The 20,493-nt window shown below is 41.1% G+C and overlaps 1 protein-coding gene across 4 annotated transcripts in view; it reads left to right on the top strand.

Annotated features, from left to right (window-relative positions):
* Window positions 1–241: 241 nt before the first annotated feature.
* The window catches only part of SNCAIP (synuclein alpha interacting protein), a 90,052-nt gene continuing 69,800 nt past the window's right edge, over window positions 242–20,493 (top strand). For 2 of the 4 annotated variants that reach the window (XM_068666513.1, XM_068666509.1), the window contains exons 1-2: window positions 402–645; window positions 807–882. The gene's annotated coding sequence lies outside the window, so the exon portion shown is untranslated. The other 2 variants (XM_068666510.1, XM_068666511.1) reach the window with 2 other exon arrangements.

Below are 20,493 nucleotides of genomic sequence, written 5' to 3'. Positions count from 1 at the left end.
AGCACAGAACAATCAGAACGACAAATACATAAATAAAGCAAAGCCCCCCCAGTGCCCCCAGCCCCACCACCCCCCCCCATTCCGCAGCGCCCCCTCCTCTCCCCCCCCTCCCCTCCCCTCCCGCTCCCGCCGCCGGTCACGTGGCCCCGTCCCCTCGCCCCCTCCCCTCCCCTCCCGCTCCCGCATTGTGACGCAGCGGCCGCCGCCCCGGGAGCCGCGGGGGGGGCGTGGCCAGGGGCGAGGAGGCGGCCTCGGGGGCGTGGCCAAGCCGGGAGGGGGCGTGGCCGGGTCCCCCCGCGCGCCGTGCCGCGGAGGCGTCACCTGGGCCCGGCGCCGTCCCCATCACCCGGCGGCGGCCGTTGCGCGGCCGTTTAACGGCGCGGCGCGGGTGAGGTGAGGCGAGGCGGGGCCGGGGCCGCCCTGTGGGGGCAGCGGGGAGGGGGCGGCGCTGGCCGGGGGGCTCGGAGCGGCACCGGCACCGGGAGCGGGAGCGGCACCGGGAGCTGAAGCTGAAGCTGAAGGAGGAGGCGGCGGCCCCGCGGCGCCTTTCCCCGCCCGGCTCCGGCGTGGTTGTGGCGGGCGCTGCTGAGGGAGCCCCGGCCCGGGGAGCCCTCAGCCGGGCACCGGGTCCGCAGGGACCCCGCGGTGAGTAGCGGGGGAAGGCAGCGGGCGAGCAGGGCGGCTGAGCCCGAGCAGCTGCGGTTTGACCCGCCCGCTTGTCAGCAAGAAACTTGGGTCTCTCGCCGCTTGGTTCCACAACCAAATCGCGATTTTTTATTTATTTATTTTTTTTTTTGCCTCTACAGATTCCCCCCCGGTTAACGCGCAGCATCCGTGCCCGGTGCGGAAAGGAATGACTTGCAGCGCTCCTCGCAAGGCGTGGTATGTTTCTTCCCCGGTGTCAAAAAACTGGCTTGGAGGCTGCTGCGTTTCACCCGGTCGCTGGTGATCCCGTCAGCCAGCAGATCCGTGAGGGTGTTGGGGTCTTTGTGATTTCTGATCTATGCCATTGGCTCAATGTGCAGCAAAAGGGGATGTGGCTTGCATCTGGCTGAGAGGGTGGGTAAAACAGGCATGTTTCAGGGGAAGGGGCCAGTGAAGAGTTATCTCCCAATCTGGGAAGCCTCCAAGGGACTGGCCTGTCAGACAGTAGCTGGTTTCAGTGGGTAGCCCAGTGTGGGCTACTCAAAATATTGTAGCTGGTATTTTAGCGTAAGGAGAAAGGTGGTTTTTCAGGTAAGGAGGTCATGTAGAAGGTGATAAACTAGGTAGGAATGGCTCCTTCCTTAGCCGTGTTTTTTCTCTGAGGACACACAATGATGCGGGAAGTATGACTTGATTTCTCTGGGACACAATTCTGAGCCTAGGAGCCACATGTGAAAGGTAGACCAGTTGGACGAGGTGATGAATGGTATCTTTGGAGATGCAGAACCTCCCCTGGGTACTGTGAAGAAGTGACGAGTAACTTATCATTCATTTTTTTCATGATCGGGGAACAAGGATCCCAAATACCTACATTGTTTGTAATCATATTTGGCAAGGCATCAGCAGAACTTCAAGGAGGTGTGAAGTCTCTCCTACTTCCCCACTGCTTCCCAGTTGTCCAGCCTTACTGGGAGCTGAAACCTGTCCCCACACAAAACCCTGTAGTACAAGGTGGCCGTGGTATTTTGCGATCACTTCTTCTTCCCAAGCAAACCTGATGTGGGATACTGCCCATGGTGGTACCATTCACCATCTCACACAGGACATCCCTGTTCTGTCTGCACTCATGGCAGCTTCATCCTGTGTGGACGTTTGCTTGATTAGAAGCAGGAAAGGGAAAGCGTGACAGCCTTGCTGCAGCTGCTTTAGTTTGTGTCCTCTGCAGCAGGGATGTTTGAGCAGCGCTGTCTGATGCTGTGGTGAGATGCCAGCAAGTTCCTGGAGTGCAGAGGCAGAAGCAGCCCTGCGTGGGACACAAAACTGTGGTGGAGAACAGCACAGAAGATGTGTTGGGAACAGTGCAGGGGTGCTGGCACTCGTAGCAGTGGCATCATTTGGTGTCGCATGTACTTGGAGTGGTGACACCAGTGTGGGCGTACTGCACTTCTCAGTGCACAAGCACAAAGACCAGTAGTTCCAGCAGTCCTTGGGGAATGCAGTGCGTTATCTCCCCTCACTCTGTTTTTGGGTGTTTCAGCTGACCAGAAGGAATGTGCAGCAGAGCTCTGTTCCCATGGTCGGCTGTCTCTGATTACCTGCCTGAAGCTCCAGAAGCCATCTGTGAATCACTAGCACGGTTACAGGAAGGAGGAGGGAAAGAGAGAGGAAAACCTACCATTTTGATTTCAGTTTTATTTACGGCTTGGTTTTTAAATCCAATTTAAATAAATATTTTTTTGATTTATTTACGGAGAGAAAGTCTGTATCTTTTCTGGGTTACAGTTGAAACTGGCAGAACGGGAATCTTCTCCTCTTCCCTTATAAAGCCATGTTAATTGCTGTTAAGTGAAAGAATACTTCTCTTTTTTTTTTGGGGGGGGGGAGGTTAAAGTTTTTTGTAAGAAGCCAGTTTGCCAATGTTTTGCTGTGTTTTACCTAGAAAATAGAGGTTTTATACAGTTGGTGTATATTTTCACTGTCAAGATGAAAAATATGGTAAGAAAGCATTGGGAATTAATAGATTTTGGAAGGGTGTGTAGCCATTCTTTTCACTCATCAGAATAGGCTCATAGCTAAACCAAGGGAAATAATCCTGAGATAATTGGCAAGAGGACTTGTAAGAAGGTTGTGTCCAGGCTTGCTCTTTTTCTGGCAGATATATCAGCTTCTCAAAGGAGGCAGAGAAGATAGGCTTACATGGAGCAGGTGCATAGTAACACAGGGGAATATCTCTTTCAATGCAAACGTAGCTGTGCAATAGATTTGTGTGCACAATGGAATGAACTGGGGAACCATGAGGATAAACACATACATCACATACCTTGTTGATTTAAGGTCTCAGGAGAGTTTTTAACCAATGGGGGAAAAATAATTAATTAATTGTTCCAGTAGAAATATCACCTGCTGCTTATCTGTCTGAGTCAGAACTGTAAGCTCATCTTCCAAAGTTATAAGTGATTCTGAGGTGTGGAAATCTCTCAGTTATTAAAGAGAAGAAAAGTACAAATTAGGTGTCCTAGCTTGGCAGCTGTGACAGTCATTCATTAGGTATATTTTCTTGTATATTAAGGAGCATTTATGAAAGCTTATTTTGAATATGAACTTGGCCTATTTGCACTTCATATAGAATTATTGAGTAACGCTTGAAAATGTATTTTTCTGGTTAAAATGCTGCATTAGCTGTGTAAGGTTTGCCCCAAGCATTTCCTTTCCAGTTCCGTTTCCTCCCCAGTTCTTGATTGCAGTTGAAATGCTGGCATTATTTTTCTTTGTTTATACCGCAGAAAAAGGCATTGTCTCACTTATCTTTTAAACTCAATACAATGTATTGCATGACCTCTCCTTGTGTATAAATCCCTCCCTCCCCATCTGTTCTATTGTTACTCTATCAGTTTGGAACTTGTCCTTTAAAATGAAATTATAGTCAGGAACTTAACACTTCCCTTCAACTCTACCATTTTAGCAATCTGTGTTTACATCTGTGCTGCATAGCTTTCTCGCATGTGCATGACAACACTATGCACATGATTATAATTTGGAGTTATGCTGCCCTGCTGGTTATTCATCCATAAGGTCTTTTGTGGGATCTGGCTGTAATGGTGGGCATTTTTCTTAAAAATGGGAAAAACCTTTAACTATCCAAACTAACAACATAAAACTGCTGGCGTGTTTCAACATGCATGTACATATCTCATGTTCTCTTTCGTAAAATACAAACGTAAATATTCTGCCTTTTGTATGCTACACTGTCAGTTCCAGTTGTAGTCACAGTAGTAAATTTATAAAAAGCCTAAGAATTACTTTTGATTTGGCCCAAGATTTTGAATATTAAAGCTTTCACCATGATGAGAGATTTATGTGAATGTTTGTAAGTGCTGTGTCCAAGATTTAATTTAAAAAAAAAAAAAAGAGAGAGAGAGAACAAAGCACAACTAGGAAATACAGTGCACTCAGAAGCAGAAGAGTACTAGCAAGGTAAATAGGCTGTATGTCATACTCTTTGACCCGCAATTCTGTTGTGCTTAGGCTAGACATTTGATTATTTTTCTCCCCCATTTGTGCATTCAGGTAGTCCTAAGATGTATGTACTAATTGCATTGAATATTAGGAAATTGTCATTCTAGTAACTCACATGTTGAGCGCTGGATAGAGCACAATATTTGTGCTTGTTGCTAGGACATGGGCATAAATTTACCTTTAATTACAGAATGGAATCACTACGAAATGGAGTTATACTTAAAAAAATAATTATTTGCTTTTGATTAACCTAAACCAGACTTTAAATTAGGGGTGAAGGATTTTTATGATGGATAAATGTAAGCAAATGTGAATATATTCTGCAATCTTGAGCTCTGTCAATGTTTTTTAGCTTTATATCTGTAGAACCCTGGACCCTCTGGCTAACATCAGCGATGTCTAAATTAACGGGCAGTCTTCTGGCAGATGTGAACAAAGAGGAGCAATGTACCTAAGAAACGAGCAACAGGTTAGACAAAGGAGGATTCAGCTATTCACTGCCCATTTGAATATGATACACTCTATAACATCTTGATGCAGTACTTCCTTACAGCAATTTGATAGCATAATTCTCAGAAGGCTGAGTTTGTTTTTATCACTCCATATACATGCTTCTATTAATTATTCGTGTATGGCATCTTAGGGCACCCTTAGGAAAGGGAGAACCACCTCTTAAAGTCTAATTATGATAAGAGTAGTTTCTGTTTTGATTGAACAGGACAGATCTTGGAGAAGAAAAATGCTGGTACAGCAATTAGTCACAAGGTAAAATAGAACCAAATTTGTGATGCTCTGTTAGTGAGCATGTGGTGCTGTTCCAAAAATTAAATGTTGAAATCTGTGCATGTAGTTCAATATGTTCCTGTTGATGTTCATTTGTGTTAGTGTATCACGTTGTATCTTTGGTGAACGGTAATGATGCTACTTTTGGCATTAAATTCACTCTTTAGTTCTAGGTTCAGGAAGGCCTTGTTTACAAACAGCTCAATACAGCAGTTCTTCAGAAGAGTTTTGGGAGCACCATTATCTCAGAAATTAATATGAAATCATTACTTATTGTTCAGCATTATGAATGTGCTGCAGGCATATGCGACACAAATTTAGCAGTTTGAAAAGCTTTAATAATGTGTTTCTGTTCATACCGCATGTGCCAACTTAAGGTGTCATCTCCAAGACTGAGGAGAGGAATTAAACCCTCATCCACTTCCTCACAGTTGTTCCTGAAGGTCGCAGATGAAGCACATGAGCAAATAACGCAGTGGGACTGTATTTCTGCTCTTTACTGTGGTGTTCCCATTGCAGAGGAGTTAACTCACTACCTCTCTGCACTTCTTCTTAAAGTTACCTCACAGAACAATCCTTGGGCAGCAGTGCTGCCCAAGCGTCTGGAGTTTTAGTTGTGACCATATGCTGTGGTGCCTGGGTCTGAACAGCGAAGTGGAGCGTGGCCATGCGTGTGCTCAGGGCTTCTGCAGACAGACAGCAGCACTGGATTCTTATCCGTGTGCCCAAAACTTTCTGCTTTTCACTACCTCACTTCTTCCTGTGGTAAATTAGCCCTGATGTAATCCCTGCTGCTGTGAGTTGATTCCAACCAGAAGTGCTATTATCTGAGGCAACACTAGCTTGTTTGTCTTTGCACTCCCCTCTTAAGGCAACTAAGCATGCCTTAAGACTTAACACTTAAAAGTGTTCCTTCTTAACTCATGTTCTGGCTGTGATTTAGCAAAATGGGCACAAAATCTCCCTGGAGTGTATCACTCAGTATACAGGTTATGAATGTGTGTACATCCTTCTGGTCACTTCTGGACAAACTGTCGTGAGCAGTCCTTGAGTGGCCTCTGTCTCCTTAGTGTTTGCCGCTCCCCGTATGACAAACCACCGTTTGAGGGGATAAGGTCCTGAACTTAAAGAACTTTATCAACTGCTGGGTTCCTGCATTGCAGTAAGTTCTGCCTCTGTTAACAGCGATTATGGTTGAAAGCGTTATTGATGTCTTGATATGCTTCTGAAATAACTGGCCTTGAAACAACAGATAACGAAAGTGCCTCCCTAGATTAGGATTTAGGCATCTGGCATTAGTCCTTTATGAAGATGAGTGAGCGCCATTTACACATAATACAGTTGCCTCCAGCTGCCTGGAGAGTATAATAGTATCTCTGCATTACACACTAAAACTGGCTGAGTCACTGTACCTGAACATTTGGATTAATCTGTCCTGACTCTGGCCAAGAAAGGCCAACCAGCAACTTCTCATGTCCTCCAGCAGTTCAAGGAAAGCAAGTCGTGTTAAGAGAGATCATGCCCTGCTGATACAATTTAGTAAAATGGACACTCTCTCAAGCATGTGTTCCTCATCAGGTCCCATATGCTTTACACTATGTTCCCAGGCTTTTCTTTTTGCAAATGCAGTTTTTAGATGAATGTATCTACAGTAGCACATTTTTCTGGATGTGTCTACGCTGCAAGTGAGTAGCGTGACTGCAGCTTCATGTGGACAAATCTGTACTACTTAGGAGCAGATGATGACAAAGCTGACAGTGACTACAAGAGTTCTCAGAAAAGGAAAAAAGCAAAACAAGCTGAAAAGGTCCAAGGTCCAAAAAAGGTCCTCCCTCCTCCACTGAAGAAGTTTAAATTGGACACTAAGAGGAATTTCTTCCAGGGGAGGGTTGTCAAGCATTGGAAGGTGTTGCCCGAGGGAGTGGTGGCGTCTCCATCCCTGGCAGTATTTGAGAGGCGTGTGGACATGGCAGTAAGGGACATAGTTTAGTGGTGGGACTTGGTAGGTCACGCTGATGGTTGGACTTGATGATCTTTTCCAAACTAGATGATCTTGTAATTCTACCTTTAATGTATAAATGGTTTGAAGACATGCCAGCCTAGACGTAAGAGCAGGCTGTCCAGCCCTTCCAGACAGATCATTAAGCCATGCTGATGGCCGCTTTCATCTGTCCTCACTGCTATTTTTAACTGTGCTGTCTAGATTAGCACTACCATGGATACTCCTACACATGTTGAAATCAATTCATGACTTCATGCCCACTACTTCTCTGCTATGTTGTCTGTGGATGCTCTGCATCTGCATGTGTGTCCCTTACTCTTTGCACTGATACTGTCTAATTTTCTTTTCCACTGATTTTAGTTGTTTATTTTGGAATTCCTTTGCAGGGAATTATAGGGAGGGCACCAAAAGATAGCAGAGACTTCTGGCAATGTTCCACTACAAAATTAATGTTATAGTCCATTTTCCAAGTTAGATTATTTAGCTCAGCCTTAACCTCCAGTCCCAGGTCACAGGTTTTTCCAAGAGGTAAAATCTTTACAAGAGACTGGATTGACAGAGCAATGTCAGAAAGTTATCATTGTATAATATTCTACATGAAAGCATTGAATTTAGAGCAGAGTTGTATGAAAAAAAAATATAATTTTTGTGAAAAACATCAGTTACTACAGTAACGTGGCTACTTGTGAATCTACATAACACACATTTGTTACCATATATAAAACACTATATGTCTTTTTTGAAAGGACTTGCATATTCAACAGAAGGTGTTGTTGTGTAAGTATCTTTTTTTTTTTTTTAAAATATATATTTCAAGGAAGAACCCTGCCCTGATGAGCTTTCCTTGAAAATTTTATTTTATTTTATTATGGGTGTAATAATGATTATTTCTTTACTTTGTCAGATTAATTATTAAGTTAATCCACAGCCTTCTCAATGAAATGTGCTTCCACTTAAGGTAGAGAGAGCAAAGTTTGGCAGCAGCAAGTGTACTTCCACATTAAATTCTAGTAATTTTTATTCAGAAATATACTTCCCTTCTGACTTAAAAGCAAACAAACAAAAAGCAACAGAAAACAACAAAAATGATCTGTATCTAGGGATATAGTCTGAAAAGATCTGTTGACTGTCAGTTTCTTTTTACTGTGTAATTTCCATATTATTTAACTAAGACCCTTAGAAAAGATGGCTTGAAAACTGAGGTTAGGACGTAAAAAGATGTTTTCATGCAAATTTTTTCATGCCATGAAAATATTTCACATTAAAGTGAGTATTGTCAGACAAAGAGGAGTACAAAATAGACTCTAACAAGGCATATGTTTCTGTGACATGAGGCATGTTGTAGAAGAATAAGGTGAAGCTGAGCGTTTCAGCCTGGTGGAATGTTGCACTTACTTATCTGCCAAGAAAATATTTTGTCTCTGGATAAATGATTGTACTGAAATAAATACTCATCTTTGCTTAAGTGGACATACTTTCCTTAAGTATTTTCCTTAATACTTATCTTTTCCTTAAAAAAATAAAAAAAGTACTATGGTCGTACTTGATGCCCTCCAGAGGAAAATACTTTGGTAGATTGGATGGAGCACAAGATGTAAGCATATACCTGCTAAGTCTGATTGTAGCACCAGGGGACCTTGAACGAGTTAGCTTAAGCTTTTCACTTATCCTTCTGTAAAATGAGGAGAAAATGTATTTGGGAACCGGGGTAGTAGAATTGTTTATGGCAGTATCATTTTGTAATATGGAAATCTAACATTACCTATTATTTTGCATTACGAAAAAGATTTAGCCCTTTCCTGAACAGCACCAGCACCTTCACGGTTTGAAGGTGCTACAGTTTGAGTACATCACCTCTGGGGTGCTTTGTCTTCTTCATTCCCCTTACTCATCCTGCATAATGCTACAGGAGCCCTCCTGCAGGATGGTGCTCTACACACAAAGCTGGCTATGTGCTGGTAGAAAACTCGGTGTTTCATTGCAGGTGAAGCTCCTGAGGAAAAAACAGCCATCATTGGAAATCACATAAATAGGTAGAAGATGTGTTAGTTACAAAATTGGGTGCTCTCAAATTAAAAACAAAACAAAACATGAGAGAGAGGGTTTACTGTGCCAGTTTGTGCTGCCCTCACTCTCCCTCCTTTTGGCAGGTTGCATAGTGGTCAGGGATGTTTAACAGGTATCTTGACTCATTTGACAGGGGAGCTGGCAAGCGCACAGATAATGGGCAAGGAAGCACTGTGCAATAAAGAGATGTCATTGTAATTAATACAGACAAGGCAACATTGACCAGTCTGTGTCCCTGCCTCTGTGGTGGTGGTCTTGTATGATGCTAAGCAAGAAACCCAATTTATTATGTGGCAGGTGGCCACAAAACCTGTATGCTGTCACATTCAGGTTGCCTAAATTAAGTCTCTTGGGTGTTTGCTATGTAAAGGAAATGAACTGCAGTGAGAGCTGTCTCCCATTTCTGGCAGTGATCAACACGGTGTGGAGCTACAAACAGATACACAGGAAATGTTATATGCCGTTTCTGATCCTATCCCTTCTAGTGCACTATTCTGTGGCTTCATATAAGTCCCTTTGTCTCTGTTTCTAGTTTCTAGATGGGGTCAATAATGCTTTATTATCTTTTAATGGAGATTGTGGATGAATTAACAACTGCGGGTGAGATAACTGGACAATACTGATGTGCATCCTTTAAAATGCTGTGAAGATGTAAATGATCTTCCATTCAGTCTAGGTCTCAGACAAACTAAAATAAGCAAGACTTGGCTAGATGAATGCTGGAAGAAGGAAAGAAGAAATGAAAATAGCTTCCTGATTTTCTGAATAGCTTTGGTTGTGCCCTGTATGAGGCACGTATCCCTTTGAAAAACACTAAAGTGTGATAATTCTGTTAGATTATATCAAAGTCAATATGAGTAAAGGATTGTCCCAAATGCACACATTATTTAATATGGTAGGTTTGGATGTGGTGACATTTATTAATTAAATTTCAGTTTTGAAACTATGTTAAATTTTTAGAGGATTTTAAGAATCCGTAAAAGAAGACACTACTAAAGTACAGCTTAAAATAATAGCAATACTTCTACAGTTAGAATTTATTTTTGTTATAGTTCTAATGTCTGTACCTCTGAGTGTCAATATTATGTTGTACCTGCTGCCCATATGGTTTAAAACAAGTAGTATTCGTAGCAGTGGAGCAGTACTTTATCATAACACAGCACTGTATAATTGCAGAAGTGCAGTGGCAGTCTATTTCCAATTATTCTAATTAAAAAAGAGCCAGGACAGTTTAAGAAGACTACTTCCTGATCTCAGGGGCACACATATCTCTCAAGAATAATTTGGCTGTTCATTTCTGAATTTTCCAATTTCTATGAAACTACTGGTTTGACTTCTAATAATTTTAATCTGCAACATCATAGGCTCTGTTCAAGGAGTAGAATGTGAAAAAATGTTTACGTTTTTTGTCCTTTGTCCATTTTAATTTTATCAAAATGAAGACATTTGCATAGACGTTAATGGTCAAGTTCCAGGGTTAATTGTTGGAAATGAATGCCTTGTTTTGTGGTAAAATTGTTAAACGGTTTTCAAAAGTACACATTTATTTTAAAAGTATGTACAACTGTAGTAATACATGCATACAACCAAATTTGTGTAATTCATTCTGTAGTCTCAAATGAAAGCGGGGTGGTCTAAGTAACAAGAAAAGTGAGTTTTTGTGGAAAAGCTTTCAACTTCAGAGTTTGGGTTGGTTTTCTGTTTGGTTTCTTTTTGTTTTGTTTTGGCTCTGGCCACAGTATACTTAGATACATGCTTTGCATAATGTGCCCTTCCTGAGGCTGACTCATTTACCAAATATAAGTGTATTGCTGGTTACTCACCAGTGCACCAGATCCCAGCTGAGAGCAAAGCCCACTTTACATCACTGGGACATTTCTCTTTGCATTTGAAGTACAGTCTGTATCTGCATGTACTCTTGGTTGGCAGAGTTTAACTGCTGAACATCCTGGTGAATTTCAGCATGCAAGTGATGGGTCAGTAGACATGATTCTCCAAAGGTTGTTGGTTTTGTTTGCTTGTTTTGTTGATTTTTTGTTGTTTTTGTTTTTAAAAGGTATAGAGAACAGAGAAGAGTATAGAGAACAGAGTGGGAAAATGGTTTGGCCTCGGCCAGGTAGCAGAGAAAGACTCCTTTAGCATGTGAGCAGTGCTGTGCATGGGCTCTGTGCAAACGGTGGATACACTCCACATACTGTGACCATTGAATGGAATGTTACTTACATAGGAATTTTCCCTTGAATTTATAATTAAAGCTTATATGAAGCAAAAAAACTGTCATGGAACTAAATTCAGGATATATATATATTGGCAGGCAAATATAAATGAGGCAAGCTCTAAATTACTGATTTTTAATACAGCGTTTGAATGTTATAAACTTAAGAGAGTACCATTTGGCATTAGTACTTTCCCAAGATATTTCTAAAAGTAATTGAACAGACCACTATGGGACTACAGGGTGTTGAAATTCTAATGGATGATTATTGAATTGAGCTGAGGAATTTTAATGAGAAAATGAAAGATGTAGGAAAGTGTTTGAAAAAAAAAAAAAAAACCTTTTTCTGATCTTAAAAATAATTATAATAGTAATGAAAAAAACATATCCTAAAGATGCTGTCAGCATTCAAAATATGTTGAGCAATGATATCTCACATTACTTGGTTTATTGAAACAACAGTTATAGATGAAATGTGTTCTTCAGTGAAAAAAGAAGCTTAGGAAGATTTATGGGGATAGTGTACTGATTAAATTAGTTCCATATTTTTCTGTGATCAGGGCCACTGTGGAAGATAAGTTGAATAAGGGTGTTGCATGGCACTAAGGAGACAAACAAAAGTCAGGATGTGAATATCATGTCATGAAATGGCAGTGTCAGACACTATGACTTAGCTGAACTGATTTTACTGACTGTAGAAATATCTTCTGTACAGTTGCTACTGCAGTGCTAGAGCCCCCAGTGCTTCTGCCATTGATTCAGTGGAAGAAGGAGAGACCTGAATTTCTGATGTTAAATGAGAGTGCAATGAGTCACATCTGCTCTATAAAGCCATTGACACAGAATTCCCCACCTCCCCCCAGACCAACACATGGCTTGGAAAGACTGAGTTCTGCTATGCTTGATTTCATCCTAACGTGAGCGCTGGAGCCTACATTAGCCGTGGTACTTGAAATAAGCCCTTTGCTGCTCCATCTTATTTTGGGGCCAAGTGTCTGATTCCTGGTGGATGCCATTGCTAGGGTGTATTATTTTTGGATTTTGCACGAGAGCTAGGCTACCAAAAGAAGGCATCTTTTTTTATTTCTGTAGCTCATGAACTTGCAACAGCTCTACAGATGGTGGATATTCATTACCTTTGCCAAATACTTAAGAAGTTATGGACGTTTTTACAGCACAGTACTTTTCAAATTGTACCTGGAGTACTATTAGACTACTGTTAAAACAAAATGTCATGCATATTTCTATGTATCCCTTTCTTCTGGAGTTGATTGGGAACGATGTGCCACCATTAATTTTCTCGGTGTTACGTTCAATTTTCCTGAAAATTCATGCTTCTGAAGTTTTGCTCAAGGAAATATCGCCATGCTCACACACGCTTTCTCATGTAGTATTTCTTTACTTTGGTAAAGTTTTATGTTGTTGTGGAATGGTGATACATGGGCTATGCACTTCTAGCAGCTGTTGAGGGTGTAGTGGTTGAATTTTCATTTTCCTGTGTTTTTCATACAAGGAAGTCACATTTGTTGTCTTGACTAAAGGTCTATGGTGCATTATGGGACTTGATGTGGAATGTGTAAGAGGAGCAAAGCAAGACTGTGTTGGCATTCAGATAGTTAACTCCCTCTTATTTGGCACTGTTACTAAATAGCTGCCCAAAGCTCTGCTGTTTTCTTTGCTTGCATTGGGAGAGTACCCATGGCATCAAACAACTCAGTTCCGTCAGCTGATACCCGAATTGCCATTTAGTAGTTTGCTTCCTGAATTAAGGAAAATAAATAAGCATTATCTTTAATGTGGAGTGTGCTGTATTTCAGTCACTAGTGTTCTTTGAAATAATGAAGTGAACTGCAAATAGTCTTGACCTGAAATAGAACAACATTTTATGCCTCTGTTCCAGTGTTCCAAGCAACCATGACTTGATTCATATAAGTCTTTGGTTCAGTCTCAAATCTAAGTTTAATGGAGGATTTACAGAAATGTTGAACAGCACTAGTACTTGTACATGATTGATGCAGTGTTCTATATATATTTTACAGTTCTGTATTATAAATTATTTGGTGTTTTAGTATTAAAAACAGATGACAACCTATAGCTTTAGTACTATGTATGCATAGAAGATGGATAAATACCCATACATACTCTTTGTATTTGATTGTTGAACCCCTATGCTATATTAAAATGTATTATTCATTTCTGCCAACAGCCATGAGTCAGTGGAAAATAATGAGCGCAATCATTTGAAAAATGCGCATTCACAATTTGCTTGTATTCATCTCAAAGTTCAGACTGCAGATGTGTAACCATTCATTTTACTGTTCTCAGTGATGCGTGTAAGCCTCTAGAGTATTCACATTTATGAACTTCCTGCATTGCCATTGGTATTTAAAGTAGAGCAGATAGGTAACATGAAATAAAATTTATTTGTGCCATACACAGAATTTACTGATATAAGAGGTTGTTAGTTCAGCAACTATATTTTCCCTTGTAAAGTCATAAATTCAATTTTTAGTGGGCTTTTTCTAGTAATCACAAATGTGTTGGCTTCTCCCCCCCCCCCCCCCCCCCCCCCACCTTCCCCCCTCAAAGGAGTCACACTTTGGAGGAGAAAGTGTTGTGTTTTTTTTCTTTTTTTTTTTAATTCCCCCCCCCCCTAAAATTCTGCAGGAATTGAAGAAAAAAACAGATGGAATACCTTTTAAGGTCACTTTGTTAAGCCTTTTTTTTTTTTTTCCCTTCAAATTTCACATTTCTAAAACGGAAGAATTGAATTGTTAATTCCTGATATTTCTGCTCAATCACAATTTTCCAGGGAAAGCTTTATTGTATGCAATCATCCAATCTGTATGCAAATATGTGATTTCAACCTGGATTTATTGTTAGTATTAAATTATGGATATTCAGAACGAACGTGTTTGAAGACTACTTTGGGTAGCTCTGCTTACAAAAATACTTCTAAAGCACAGAGGATATACAATGAACTAGTTACTAGTTGCCCAATTGAAATGTGAGATTTTGTATATTCAATGCTCCTAAATGTATCAGTGGCAGATTTCTCACCCTTATGCGTGTTCTGCTTTATTACTGATTGATCCAGATTTTGCTTCTGGTCTAAATTATTCATAGCTTGACAGGAAATGTACTTTTTTTCCTTTGGTTCAGTTGTTTTTGTTTAGTTTTGCTCCATTCATTGACCTTACTGTTTTTATTCACCACTTCTATAAGAAAAGAAAAAGCCATTCTGTAGGCCTCCTTAACAGAACTGCTTTTTACATGTTATTGAAATCTTGCAATTTCAGAGGTTGTTTTGCTTGTAGGGATAGTGCAGTGTGATTAATCATAAATTTAATCTTATGAGAACCTGCAAAAGAAAATAGTGCAGTATCAGCCGGTTGCTGTAATTTTGGCTCTTTAAGCAAGAGGTCAGGATCTAAGACAAAAATAAATCCGTCTTTTATAATTTTTATAACATGTTGAGATTGATGGCTGTGATGAGGAAGAATGTGAAACAATGTTTTAACTACAGGTATCATGTAATACTATGTTCCCTAAGTGTATTTTAGATTTCCAACTGCAACATGAAAAATGCAAGTTTCGCTAGGACCAACAGACTCAAAAATTCTTTTGCCCTATATGGAGAGGTTTAAAACAAACAGTATGCTTGAAAAATTATAGTACTTGCAAAATCTTTTAAAAATATTTGCAGATCACAAATTTTCCAAGACATGAGCCTCCTGGATGGCAGCATAATAAATAATTGGCTTTGAGGGAAATTACTTCCATAAAATTGAGAAAGTGAAAAACAAATTGCCAGTACTGTATTTACATCACTGTAATTCTGCAGAGAGAAGGAAGTTATTCTCTTTCTTGCTTTGAAGTCTAAATTTAGTTTATATTAAGAAAGCAATAGTTACCGTTTTTATTCCATACATCATTCTTGCCCTGTGGAATACTCTAAGGTGTCTTGTCCTGGCTGGGAGAGGTGGCGAAGCTGAACTGTCAGCCAATGCCAGAGCTGCTGTGTCCTTCACTGGTTGAAGCATGTGGATAATCAGAGGAAGCTTTTCAAAGTTCTGAACTGGAAAGAGGACGCATATCACCACATCTAGGGTCTCAGTTACCTTCCCCTGAGTTCAACTTTTGAGACTGGTTGATTTGGCATTTCTGTTTTGCAGGCTGGTAGGTGAATCTCGGTTATATTAGTGGCAAATCCTTCCTGGTTGTTCAGTGTAAGTCTGAATTCTAGGCTCTGTAGTACATTAAACATTGCATGATATTAAGTGAAATACTTGTCATGTGCACTCTTGGTTTCCATATATACACAAGTACACAACAGTGTGTTTTCTGTCCTAGTGGGCCTGCCAGCTGATTCTGAAAGAGCACATGGATCTTATTTAGATTCAGTTTCCACATCATGGAAATAACTGCTTAAAAGGTTCTGCTACATTTTTAGAGAATTTGTACAAGCTTTAACTAACTTGCAGGCAAATAGGATGTTCAGTCATCTTGCAGGAAAAAATGTGGTTTAGTAAGTGTTTTTGGTGATGAGCTCTGTCACCATTTGAATGGTGACAGGGGACATTACAATCTTTAGCAGTTCCAGTTTTACTGAAGTGACCTCGTATTGAAACTGTCCCACAAGTCATAAGCTTAGTAATTTCTTTGTGTGAATCTCCAGCACCCTGCATGTGTGCAAAGCTCAGTTTCTCACCTGCATTTGCAAATGTGTTGGATCTTCAACTGTTTGAACAACTGAAGAGGGTAAAATTCTTCATAAATGGTCAGAGCATTGAGAACTTGGCTGTTAGAGATGAACTCTATTTTGGGACCACAATTTCTGTGGTGTGTGGAGGATGACTTCCTGACACAGGTGGTGATTGAGCCAACTAGGGAAATTTTCCCACCCGACCTATTATTGGCAATTACTGAAGGACTTTTGAGTGTTGTGATGACTGGAGGTTGTCTTGGGCATGGCAATCCTGAAATGATAGTTTTCACTCTTTGGTGAAGTAAGGAAGGTGGTTAGCAGACTTTGGCCTATTTACAGACTTGGTTGACAGAGTCCCTTTGTGAGGTGGTTCAGGAAGCCCAGATCTTCTTCAACAAAACCTTAATGGTAAAGGAGTAGGCTATCACAGTGCACTGAAAGTCAAGCTGGCAGGGGAGAAGACCAGCCTGGATAAACAGAGAGCTTCTTCAGGAGCTCATGAAGAAAAAGAGTTTATGAACTGTAGAAAAAGGGGCAGGCAACTCAGGAGGATGATAGAGTTGTCATGAAGTTGTGTGGGGAGAAAACGAAAAGGGCCAAAGCCCACCTAGAACTCAGTTTGGCTAGTGCAATAAAAGACAACAAAAATGCATTTATAAATACATCAGTAGCAAAGGAGAGATTAAGGTGAATGTCCATCCTTTATTGGATGTGAGGTGAAACAGTGATGGAAGCTGAGAAGGCTGAGGTCCTTAGTGCCTTTTTTGCCTCTACCCTTTCTAGTAAGGCCAGTTATTCTTAGGGTACCCAGCCCCCAGAGTTGGAAGACAGTGACAGGGAATGAGATGAAATTCCTATAATCCAGTTCAAAACTGTAAGTGACCTGTTGCATCATTTGAATATTCATATGTCTGTGGATCTGGATGGGATTCGTCCAAGGGTGCTGAAGGAGCTGGCAGAAGTGCTCACCACTTGCAGTAATTTACCAGCTATCCCGTTGACTAGAGGTTAGCTAATGTGACACCAGTCTACAAGAAGGGCAGGAAGGAGGACCAGGGAATGGCAGGCCTGGCAGTCTGACCTTGGTACTGGGGAAAGTTATGGAGCAGATCATCTTGAATGTCATCATCCAGCATGCATGGGACAATTGAGCAATCAGATGCAGCCAGCATGGGTTTGTGGAAGGCAGATCCTGCTTGACTAACCTGATCTCACAGAATGGCCGAGGTTGGAAAGGACCTCTGAAGATCTTCTCTGACAAGATGACCCGCTTAGTGGATGTGGGAAAGGTAGTGGATGTTGTTTACTTGGACTTTAGCAAAGCATTTGATACTATTTCCTACAGTATTCTCCTGGAGAATCTTGTTGCTCATGGCTTGGACAGGTGCACAGTTTGCTGGGTGAAGAACTGTCTGGATAGCTGGACTCAGAGTGCTAGTGAAGGGAGTTCAATCCACTCGACAGCCGGATACCAATGGCATCCCCTAGGGTTCAGTCTTGGGGCCAGCTTTGTTTAACATTTTAGTCACGGTCTGGGTGAGGGCATCAAGGGTATTCTCAGTAATGTTGTGGATGATAAGAACTGCAGGAGTGTCAATTTTCTAGAACTTAGGAAAGTTCTGCAGAAGGAGCTGACTAGGCTAGAGTCTAATCACATGGCATTCAACAAGGTTAAGTGTTGAGTCCTGCACCTGGGTCGTAACAACCCCATGCAGTGGTATAGGCTTGGGGAAGAGTGGTTGGAAAATTGCCCAGGAGAAAAGGACTTTGGAGTGCTGGTTGATGACAGACAGCTGAACGTGAGCCAGCAGTGAGCCCAGGTGGCCAAGAAGGCCAACGGCATCCTGCCCTGCATCAGAAATAGTGTGGTCAGCAGGAACGGGGAGGTGATTGTTGCTCTGTACTTGGTACTGGTGAGACTACACCTTGAATACTGTATTCGTTTTTGGGCTCCTCACTACAAGAAGGACGTTGAGTTGTTCAAGCATATATAGAGAAAGGCAATGAAGCCGGTGAAGGGACAAGACAGCAAGAGTTAAGAGGAGTGGCTGAGGGAACTGGGGTTGTTTAGTCTGGAGAAGAGGAGGCTGACGGGATACATCATCTACAACTATCTGAAAGGAGGCTGCAGCCAGGAGGCTTTTGGTTTCTTCTCTCAGGTCGCAAGTGATAGAAGATGAGGAAAGAGCCTCAAGTTTTACCAGGGGAGCTTTAGGCTGAATATCATGAAGAACTTCACAGAAAGAGTGGTTAGGCTTTGGAACATGCTGCCCAGGGAAGCGGAGTTGAGTAGAGTTGCGGTCCCTGGAGGTATTTAAGAGACGTATGGACAGGGTGCTTAGCAACATGGTTTAGTGGTGGGTTGACAGTATTAGGTGGATGATCTTAAGGGTCTTTACCTACCTAAATTATTCTATGATTTAGGGTCCGCTTGCTTCTGTTATTCCACCTATAAATTCAGTATCATTTTAAGGTGGTAAAGGTACAAAATGTATACGTCTACATAACTGCCTACTCAGCCCAGAATCTGTACTGTAGTTCACATATAGTATTATAACATTGTGACTATTCACAAAAAAAAAAAAAAAAAAAAAAAAAAAAAAGTGGTGGTAATATAAAGGACTTTCATATTTTACATGAGTTTGAATCACTGACAAGAAGAGTCTGACAGCTGCAGGTAATGTCTTTTTTTTTTTTTTTTTTTTTCTTCTGCAATTTTAAAGACATCATCTTTCATCTCCTAAAAGCATTTGTAAAAGTTACAATTGACTTTTGAGTATCAAGAGTCCTTCTTGGAAGACAGATTTTTTTAGATAGCAAGCAACCTAAGATCATATTCATCATTGGCAGTTAAATGCTGAATTGACATTGCAATGCAGAGTTCTCTTTCAGACTATGCAGCTATGATAAAAAGCAATGAATCATCTGTGTAATTGAAACACCATATGGACATTCTAGCCACATAAGATTCCCAAAGTCTACAGTACTCCACAATGCAAATTATGGGATTGGCAACACTTCCATTTGTGTAGTAGGATGTATGAAACAGGAAATCCATGTTTCTCCCTGCTTTCCAGATATAATGGTAATATACCTTTACGTTGTAACAAGTGAATGGAAGAAATTGGAGCTGGTGTAAAATGAATAATCTCTTAAAACAGTTGCAACTGGCACTGATTTGTTCTGAACGGTATTAAAGCTGTCTTTCCTGGAACTGGGACAGATCCTATCTGGAGTATTGTTGCTTGTTTCAGTGTATGTATATGTGGGAAAAAGATGTAGTAAAAGAAATTTTTCTTTTCTGGAAAACTGGAATAACTGTCTTACAACATTGCCTAGCCAACTGCATTTATTTCCAGTGAAGTGACTACACTTGCAGCTTGGTCACATGCCAAGGCTGATGATGTGCTTTATAGATGCAGAAAGTTATGTTAATAAAACTAGAAATTATAGTGCTACTACCCACAAGCACAGACTTTCCTATGACAATATTGTTTACTTAAAAACTAAATATTATAACATTAGTGATTTTTTTTTTTGATTTTTTTTTTTTTTTTGCAAATCACTTGCCCAGATTTTTAACCAAATCTAACCAATCAGTGTTTCTGCTTACTTGTCAGTTGTGGATAACTAAATATTTGCTTATGAAGCTAAGCTGCTGTCTGCCAAACATTTTGATTTTTTTTTTTTTTTCCTTTCTTGTCTTATTCTTTTACATCCTCCTAGAACTAGAAGTAGAAATATTGCTTGTTCTAATTTTTGGTGAAAAAACAAATATTATGGTATTTGGTCATGCATAGAATCATAGGACCATTCAGGTTGGAAGCGACCTCCAAGATCATCTGGTCCAACGACCCCCCTACCACCAATGTCACCCACTAAACCCTGTCCCCAAGCACCACGTCCAACTTCTCCTTGAGCACCCCCAGGGACGGTGACTCCACCACCTCCCTGGGCAGCCCGTCCCAGTGCCTGACTGCTCTTTCTGAGAAGAAATGTCTCCTCATTTCCAACCCGAACCTCCCTTGGCACAACTTGAGGCCATTCCCTCTAGTCCTATCACCAGTTACCTGTGAGAAGAGACCGACCCCCAGCTCCCCACACCTTCCTTTCAGGCAGTTGTAGAGAGCAGTAAGGTCTCCCCTGAGCTTTTTCTTCTCCAGACTAAACAGCCCAAGTTCCCTCAGGTGATCCTCACAGGACTTGTGCTTTCCAGGCCCTTCACCAACTCTGTAGCCCTTCTCTGGACATGCTTTCAACAATCACTGTTAACATTTTATACTAAACATGATCGTTGTTTTGGTAGGCCCAATGGTCGTTATCACAGATGAGTTCAAGAGTGCAGTGCGGATTATCTCAGTGGAGGTGGAGATGTTGGGGGAACTGGAAATGGTAGTTCAATAGGGATAGCTCAATCCTACTCTTTATATGATAAACAACTCAGACACATAGTTCCTGTATCTTACACTACAGCCTCTTTCAGAGGTTCTCCTAAGTGATATGGTTGCATAATTTGACTTGTGAAGGCTGGTGGGTAGGAGTCAGAATTGGAAATTA

Source organism: Anas acuta, chromosome Z (genome assembly GCF_963932015.1).
Source record: "Anas acuta chromosome Z, bAnaAcu1.1, whole genome shotgun sequence".
Taxonomy (NCBI): Eukaryota; Metazoa; Chordata; class Aves; order Anseriformes; family Anatidae; genus Anas; species Anas acuta.
Note: the sequence above shows the minus strand (reverse complement) of the source record. Positions and strands in the feature narration are given on the sequence as shown.